Below are 9,965 nucleotides of genomic sequence, written 5' to 3' on the forward strand. Positions count from 1 at the left end.
ATAAGTTGAGGCTATATCTTGTAAATAATGTTCTTTATTTTCTCTATCACTTTGAATGGTCCAAAGAATTGACTTGGCAACTTGAGAAATGATGAGGTTTGAATGGACCCTATTTTATGAGATTTCAGCAAAACATATGAATGCCCAACCTGCCTTTGCTTTTTTGAGCATTTACGACAACTCATGCAATCAGGCACGATCCTTTTTTCCTTGCTTATCCCTATAGAAAGGAGCCAAAGGTCCTCTGAATCTCCTTCTAGGTTGTGCTGCTAAAGCTAAACACTAAAGCCATGCATACAATCACAGTTGCCAAAATTGTTTCAATATGAATAATTTACCAGCAGACCTCAAGGGGATATTGCACCACTTCTTCATTGTGTTGAATGTTCTTGCTGATGGCCATTCTACCTTTTGTTTCATTGTGATTACCTTGCCATAAGGACATCCAAATACTTGAAGGTATGGCCAGGTTGAAAATTGTTTACACACTTCTAATAGGGCCGGCATTGATTGTTGCTCCATTGCCACTACATTTGAATTATCATTTGCAAATAATTACCTATAAAATTGTGGCTATTGAGAAGGCCCTCAATCTTTCCGTTCATAAAAGTGTGTTGCATGTACCACTCCATAAGAACTTAAAAGCCATTTTATTAGCTATAACTTTGGAAACCACATTTACCTTGGGGTCTCCATTAAGACATCTTCTCACCATCCAAAGACCTTTGAATCAGCTTGATTAGGCCCTTGTCGATTCCTTTAGAACTCCCCAATCCAACTTGACACCATCAAGTAAGTTGTAAGTTGGAGAAGCAACTTGTAGGAGCATCACCTAGGATTTTCCAAATTTCCATCATCTAGTTTTTAGTAGCCTCAACTTTACCTAGTTCCTTATCTCTAATGTAATCTTCGAATTCTTTGAAGAGTTATCCAAGAATCTGATCATTGGTATCCTTCCCTAGACACACTAACAAAGTTTCTTGACATCTTACCATGTTTCTTGGTAAGATATGCAATCCCTTTCATACAACTCATCCTAACATCCATCATTGAGTTGTGTTCTCCTATTGAGACTCAAAGTCATCTCTTTGTAGAAGGGCTTTCTCTTTTAAAAAAGAGGTATTGAAATAGAATGATAGTAAGCCACTCATGGAATTGCCACTTGAGATAATCTTGAAACTACACTCTAGGAGGTATGATCCAAAGAGACCACATTTAACATCAATATCTTGCGATCCTAGGGCATCCACCACCCTCAATGATTTGAGGTATATACATCGATCCTATTGCCTTCCATGTCTCCCTTGCATGTTTATTGTGCCAAGTGAAGGGGGGCTTCTTACTAAATTGAAGACCAATGTCAAATCTTGTGATTCATGTGCCATCTCTAGGTTTTCCCATGCTTCCCTATCTTGCAACATTATTTTTGTATGAAATGAGATCAGTCTCCTTCATGAGGGGTCATGTTCTAATCCCCTAATAGCATAGTATTGTTGTTTCCTAGTAAGTCCCTTATCTCTTTCCAAAGGTGGGCTCTATCAACAAAAACATTTGAATTGTAGATTGAGATAACCATGGAGCTTTTCTCTCCCATTTAATCTTGCTTGTGAATCCACTTTCACCTTCTCTCTTCCATAGCCCTTCTAATTTGTGCTTCTCACTCACCAACATCATTGTTCTCCCTCTTTTCCTTCTAAAGTAGTCCCCATAAGAGAGAGAGAGAGAGAGAGAGAGAGAGAGAGAGAGAGAGAGAGGCCTCTACTTATTGCTCTTTTCTTCTTCTTCTTTTTCTTCTATCGTACCACATAGAGCTTTTCTACACTTAGCAACATTAGAGGCAAATTTTGAATGTGGATCGATGACTTGAGAGTTGGAATGCGAGACCATCGACCTTTCTTTTCGCATGTAGACTACAATGAGAAATATAAAATTGGTGAGTCTTGGGATTGAGTGGAGAGGCATGATTGGTTTGGAGTGAAAGTATGAGTCGATTATGTGAGAGATAATGTAAAACTAGCAAGGAGTAAGGAAACTCTTGAAAGAATAAGAGTCCATTAGCATCCCATTTGTTGCATGAAAGTCCAACATTTTTTGATTTTGTTGCAAGGACCAAGGCGGAATCCTCTCTTTGTGGTTGCTCTTACTTTCACCATGTGTAGGAATAGGAGGCCATTAGTGTTCTTTCCAAAGTATTGAATCTTTGTTAGAGAAAACATTGCATATCCAAAACAAGGATGGCTAGTTTAGAGATCACCCATTATTTTGGAATAGGAGGTTGAGATTTTCCAAAAGAATTGAGCCCTTATCTTGGCAACAAAACCAAATTGTTAGGCTGAGCGCACAACAATTAAGATGAAACTGAACACGTGCAAATATTTAAAAGACTAATCTACAATCTTATGTTAAGCTAAGTGTGCAAAATACATCCATTATCCTTGCTTGCTTACATGCATTGTGGAACTTGATTTCGTGTAGAGCATAAGTGGAAGCATAAGAAATTGGATTTCATAGACTTTTCATATTTATGAATCTTTCATTATGGCTTTAAATAATTGTACATGTAATAGGTTTGTGGAACATCTTGCTTGCCTAATATTATTAGAGCGCATTGATGCTTGTTTATGCCCACAAGTAGGAGTGCCTTCTAATCACCTCAACCACTAATGTTTTAGCCATAAAACTCATTACTATATGCTTTTGAAGTTGGAAACACCATGCAAGGGATTTAGGGAACAATGCCTAATTACAACATAGCTATTAATGTTTTCAAACATTGTGGTCCTTAAATTGAGTGTCTTCTTGATCACCTCGATTGGACCCTAACATTACATCACATAGTAGTTTTGAATCCATAGTTCTCAAAATGTTACACTTTTGTAGGTAATACACATTACATGGCACAGCGTCTACGAAATAAGAACTACACACAACATATCCATTGGAAGCATTGCTTGATTTGTTTGAGCAATAACTCTGGGCCTTTAGAGATCACCTCTGCTATATCTTGACATCACCTTGAGTGATGGTTTTGAGGCCAATTTTTTTTCTAAAAAGATATAAATATTTATAATATCATGATCATTTATGTTGAATATCTATTGCTTAAATTGTGTAATTGTAATCATGGTTCCCTTTACATTAATGGCATAGGGTTTTGTCCACTTTACATTAATTATATGATTGTGATTCCATGATAATCAAGAGTAAATCTAAATTCAAATAATAAAAAAGCTTGGTGCTTCAAAGTTTCTCTCATCTTTTTCCTTTCTTTGTCTTGTTCCTCTCTCTCTTTCTGTGTGTGTGTGTGTGTGTGTGTGCTCTGTGGATAATTATGAGTAAATCTAAATTCATATCACGAAAAAGGGTGGTGCTTCAAAGTTTCCTCTCATCTTTTTTCTTCTTTTAGCTTGTTCCTCTCTCTCTCTCTCTCTCTCTCTCTCTCTCTCTCTCTCTCTCTCTCTCTCTCTCTCTCTCTCTCTCTCTCTCTCTCTCTCTCTCTCTCTCTTTGCTGTGGATATAGAAATATGACCTTTAATAAGGTGACCAAGATTGTAGATCGCTTCTATATCAATGTTTAATTCATTTCAAAATGATAAATAATGGATCCCTATTGGTATTAGCAAAGGTAGCTAGGATCACCAAGTAGGTAAGACGTGTGAAAAGACAAAGGCATGAGAGATCATTTATCTATGCTTGGAAGGGTAGAATAAAAAACTTTAGACTTGGAGCAAACAAGAATAGTGTAAAAGAGATTCTAGTACAATATGTGTTTATACATAGAGAGTTACATTTGAAACTTGTAACCTCAAACCTTCCAATACATAGACCTAATTGTAAGTATTCGATCCTTAATGCTTATCTTCTCTTGATTGATGTTTCGTATGGTTCCATTCGAAAAGAAATGTACAAAGGTAGGAACAAAACATAGCTTGCAGAGAATGGGGTATTATATTACAATCATTCTTATGTTGCCTCCCCCACAACATTGCCAATGGGGTGTAATATTCCTCCTTTGCTCACGTTTTCAAGCTTTGAATGGCCTTTGCATTTGTAATTAATCTCTAGCTAGGTAAATTGCTATCTTCTTGATGAGGGCTCCAAAATCAACATCAATGAGTAGATATTTTAAGTTATTTATGGAAATTTGTATCATTGCATCGATAAGCAATGTTAGCTCATTAATTCTTTGAAGCTAGCCCATGGAAACACCAAAATGTTAGTTTAATGATTCAAATCCTCCCTCATCATTTGAACTTTTGCTACTTATAAAATATTTTAGATTTTTTTATTTTTAATATATATGTGCAAAAAGATTGATTGAAATGCTTGAGAAAATGCCTCCAATGCCTTCTAATCATCTTGCACAGATGGAGTATGGACAAGTTGTTATAAGTTCTTAATCAAAACATGTTAAGATAGTTCCATACAATGGCACATTAAGAATTTTGTATGTTTTTTCATGTGTAAGAGGAATTGGCTCAAGAATATTAGAAAACCTATATCTTAGACTTCTTAAAATGATTATATCCATATCCATGAGAGTCAATCCATGTGCACGAGTAGAAAAAATGTAGGCAGCTTGGAAAAACTCAATCAAAAAATTCTGTTGTCTCCTAGATGCAATCAAGAGCTATCCTTGTCCATCTCATACCAATGAGGTTATTTATCATAGATGCAAACTCTTCGAAAATGGCAGCATTGGAACTGCAAGGTTGAGGTCTTTCATTGCCTTTCTTGTTTTCTTGAGGCATCTCACACCTTGGGAAAACTTTTTCTTTGGTTTGCTTGGCATAGGAAGTTTGACTGGCTTTGAGGCTTGATGAATCTTATGAAAAAGTTGTATAGAATCATACTTTGCCTTTCTAATAGTTGCTTTTGTCCTTGCAATGCCACAATTGATTTACAAGATAAAAATGATTGAATTTTGTAAAACATCAATTTGTACTATAGTCTCTTAAGAAATGAGAAATACCAAGGAAAAAGAGCAATGCAAGCAATGAAAATCACATTTTGTAAGACAGAGTTGAAAAATGATACCATGATAGATATTGTAGGCCCTTGTCTCATGAAACATGATTGTTTTGACCAACAATGTGGACAAGCATCCAAAATTTGCATTTCATGAGACAATTGGACCAAGTGATTAAAAATTTAACTTTTTTTTGTATACCCACAATACTCAATCTTACAAATATATAGATTTTTGAGTATCATACTCACCAAAATCATAGTTGTACAGATTTATTCCACCATGAAACTTGGAAGTAACATATTTTTACCGATGGTAAAGAATGGTACCTATTTTTGAAGGTGAAAGTAAGGTTTGTATGTATTGAAAGCCTACACAACAATTTATTTAGTAATATTCAACATCAAAGTTCCACAAATATCGGTCGCTAGAGATTACACAGAGATTTGTACTTGTCTCAATGCTTGGTATCTTCTAAGAGGTTTGCGCTTGTCAAAACATTATTTCTCCTTATGAAAAGTACATTTGAAATACAAAAAACAAAGTTTCTATGAAAGTTTGGCTTAAAATAGCGAGTCTTTCATGTAGAAATCCTAAAAAGGTGGTCAATAGGCCTGAATTTTTTTAAAAGGCCACTTTTTAAAAAGGTGTACTCTTTTTGAGGCAAAAACTTTTCTTTTGGACATATTTGGAGTCCCTTTATAAATCCTCATTTTTCTTTCTCAGCTCATTTCTTCCAAGAACTCAAATAACATAACCATGTGCACACACTCATGCCCTTCAATCTACAAGTTAGACATGATTGTCAACTCCTCATAGATGTGTCTATTTGATCCTTTAAGATACTATGAATCAAAGGTCACTTATTTTCTAGATACATTGGGATAACTATTTACATATTGAACTACACTCACAGTTACTTTTTTGCAATATGTGTTTGAAAGTAAAGTTGAAGAACTTCTTATACAAAAATATTCTAAAAGACTGAAAGGAAAACTTGGTTGTTTCATAAAGTACAAATTCAAATTTTCCTAATTGATGGTGCAAATGTATATTTTGCATGTCTTAGAATAAGATTTGATCCATTTAGCACTTGAGAACTAGTTTTTCTTCCTTGTCTTATAAAATGCAATTTCACTTCATGGCTCTACAATTTATCGTTGATAAAATTGCATCTCTTATAAAACGACACATAGACTTTCTCTTTGGTTTTTGGTTTTGGCAGAGAAAAAGCACACACAAAGCATTTGTGATAAAAAATGACAAAAAGGAGACTATCCTGGGAAGGAAAGGAGCAAGAATCGATTGAGGACATAAGTAATGATAGGCTCTTTTATTTTCTTAGCAAAACAAGAAATTTATCTAGATTGAATTACATCAAGGCAATGTTGAATATTTCTTTTAAGAGCTTCTAGAGGATTTTGCTAACAAGCTTCAAGTTTATAGAATGTTGAATGTTTCTTTCAACCTTCAAGAGCTCTTAAAGGATTTTTCTAACAAGCTTCAAGTTCATAGAGAACATTATATTCGACATGCAACAAGCCTTATAATTGAAAATTATGTACATTACACTGATATTATTCAAGCAATCAAGCTCCCAACGCAACTCTTATTACTGAGTGGAACCTCATTGATGAGGAGTTGACGAAGCTTGAAGTCAACTCCCTTTATCATAAGGAACAATAACAATGTCTTCTTATTGAGAAGGATATATGTTTTCTTGTGTTCATTTAGTACATGGATGATTCATATTCAGATAATGTGCAAGAGAAAAAGAGAGAAGGTCTTTCATCTCCAAATGAAGAGATTGAAGAAAAGGCAAAGATATTTTAGGAGGAGATTGAGAATCAGTTGGTCCATGGTTTTGATGCTATTGTATTTAAAAGTGAGCATATCACCAAATAGAGGAAAAAGAGATAGATTTGAATAGTAGTTGAAGAAGACACTCTTCTTTATATCCTAACATTTTCAAGTTGACTTATAAATAAAACAAGATATATGTTGCTCAATGATTGGCCATCCTTTGAAGATGGTGCCTGAATGATAAGGATTTCATTGCTTATGACCATGCTCACTAGCAAATCTTGTTTTTTTTTTTTGGGGGGGGGGGGGGGAGAGAGAGAATTCAAGGGAGCTCTATATCTTTACATTCATAGTTTGATCACATTGTGGACCATAAATAGAAGGGGTTGCCCATGGAAGAAGAGTTCTTAGAGGTCCAAAAAAGACTTGGCATTGAAGACACATGGTATGAAGACAAAGTTAATTAGAGGAGAAGCCAAAGAACTCTATAAATGTTTATGATGAGAGCCGTCTTGAAGAGGATGAAAACCCCAAGGTATGAAAGATATTTTAAGATCTTTTGTTAGACATAATAGATAAGTGATTTTAAGATTTTTATGAAGTGACAAATAATTTTTTTTGGTTTTTTTGTATATTGAAATTGGAGACCTTGACAACTTCTTGGGAAGAGCCAAAGGATTTGGGCCATTGAAGCTTGGGGAGAAAGTTTGGGCATTGGCCACTACATTGGAAAGTTAAACAATCAAACTATTGCAATTTAGCACAATAGATTGTCTAGCTCTCCAAGTTTACTGATAATGATCCAAAAAACTATTTTCAAATTGATTAGATCTCAGGCTTTCAATAGAGAAGCGAAAAAGATAATCTTGTTGGAGAAGCAAGAAGCCATGAGAGTGTTTGGCTACATGCCTAGTCTCAGTGGATCTAAAGCAATGTATTTTGGAGTTCTAGGCTCCTAGTTACTCTTCCATGTAGGAATGCAAAAGATTTGAAGCTTCTCCGAGGCTATAGAAAACAAGAGTTCTTAAAATGTAGAGGCTTTATCAAGTGGGTTGAAACCAAAGACTGCTCTTCAACAAAAGTAGACAACTGAGAGGCATTAAGGACTCAAGGTTTGCCTTGAAAGCCATCTTTTGCCTTGTTTGTAGCCATTGTGAAAACCTTAGCTTTGCACGAGTTAATATATTCCTCTTTTCTTTTTTGGGTAACCATTCATGTAGTTCTTGCAAAGAGGATGTATTATATGACATTGTTGTGTCTTTAAGCTTGATTTTGTACCAATTTGTCTATAAAACTATTGAAAGACCTCCAACAAGATATTTTGTTTGAATATTCCATCACAATAGCTTATATGTTTGAGATATTTTGTTCTTACCTAATAATGTGATTTTTTCATGCTGCATAGTTAACAACAAAGAAAGTGAATTGAAAATCTTATGAGTTAGTCAATAAAGATAAATAACCATGCGAGTTTCTTATCATATAGCGAGTGAAGTGTTGATTGCCCCAGGATTTTGTCATTTTGTTTTGTAACGTGTCCGCTTGTCCACTTGTGGGACACGTCTTAGCAGCCCATCGGGAGGGGAGTCTAGAAAGTGCCACCTGCTGCTGGCACTCGCAAGGAATGTCACAGGGTTTGAGATCTAGGTCTTCTTGAGTCTACCCCGAAGCGGAAGTATCCGGCCGTTCCCACTTAGGAATGACCTGAAGTTAGGGTTTTTTTCCTATCAGCCAAGTCTCTAGGAAGTAGCTAGCATCGAGCTCCAAATGAACCACTTTGCGTAGGAACAACAGAGTCGAAGCGGATTTATGCTACACTTGGTTCATGGAGAATGGGAAACGAGAGGGATGCGAAGCTCAACCTCTTTGCCCATAAGGCATAGTCCCATTTCGCTCCCCTAAAACATCATAAATCAGGATTCTAACTCTACTGACTCTAGGTCTTCATAGTTTCGTTATTACGTCTTTTGAGAAAAGTTCCCAGCTAATCGAAACCACCCTTCCGTAGGACGGACCCAAGTCACATCCACCACGCTTTCCTCGATAGCTTTAGTTGTCTAATTAGGTCCTACCACATTTATGTGCGACATTTAAAATCAACTTCATTAATTAAGCCTTTTAGGGCACAGAGTTCGTTCACGTAATTTACAACACATACACAAAAATAAAACAAGCAGTCCTTTTATCAAACAAGTTCCTTAACTTATCTTTAAGTTAATCTTTGTCTCTTGCCCATACATGAGAATTATGTATCCCTTCTATTCAACAGAAGTACCTGGTCCAAATCTCATGGCACTGAAATTTCCATCCTTTATCTAGAATAGGATATTCCAACGTTCTAGACGTTGGGCTCACAGGGATCTCCAACTCCATTCTGGACAGGCAAGGGGTGTCTAGAGCTCCACCTGACCCACAAGTGGATCTAGGAGTGAAATGCCATTTCTGTGGTTGGCCTGGGAGGCACAAGGGAGCATAAGGAGATCCCGAAAGGCTGCAAGAGAGAGGGAGAGAGAGAGTATACCCCTCCAAGAGATTGAGAGAGAGAGAGAGAGAGAGAGAGAGAGAGAGAGAGAGAGAGAGAGAGAGAGAGAGAGAGAGAGAGAGAGAGAGAGAGAGAGAGAGAGAGAGAGAGAGAGAGAGAGAAGAGTTACCTCGAGAGGCTTGGTTAGAAAGCTCTTAGTTCACTCCTTCTTCTTTTCTCTGTTTGAAGTGCTGTCTATTGCCTATAGACTATGATCGCAGCGCGTGTGATTTTGCCACTCACTTTTCTTTATTTATCTTTTTATAAAATCTTCAAAAATAACTAAAACATCACTTACCTTTTCTTTTAAATGACTTTTAGTTCTATATTTTTTAGGATAATATCTAAAATATAATAGTTTATTTTTTTCTAAGAATCTAATATTTTTGGACCATTCAAACTATACACATTAATACTAGTGATTAATATGGCTCATAAGTCCCGTTCACATTGTACTTTTCGTGAAGAGTGGCTATGGTCCTTATCAATCCGAGAAAAATGTCAGATTTATGACTCAAATTTTTTAAATATATTTTTAATTGAATGAAAATTATTAGCTATTAATGCTAGTCAGTTTTTACCTTAGTTAGTCTTTAGTTAGTAATCTTACTAACTTATTAATTGACTAACTAACTTTTGAACTAACCAAGTAACTTTTATTGCGTGGGAATA

The sequence above is a fragment of the Lygodium microphyllum genome, chromosome 14, assembly GCF_053477565.2.
Source record: "Lygodium microphyllum isolate KBCC chromosome 14, Lygodium_microphyllum_v1.1.10, whole genome shotgun sequence".
Taxonomy (NCBI): Eukaryota; Viridiplantae; Streptophyta; class Polypodiopsida; order Schizaeales; family Lygodiaceae; genus Lygodium; species Lygodium microphyllum.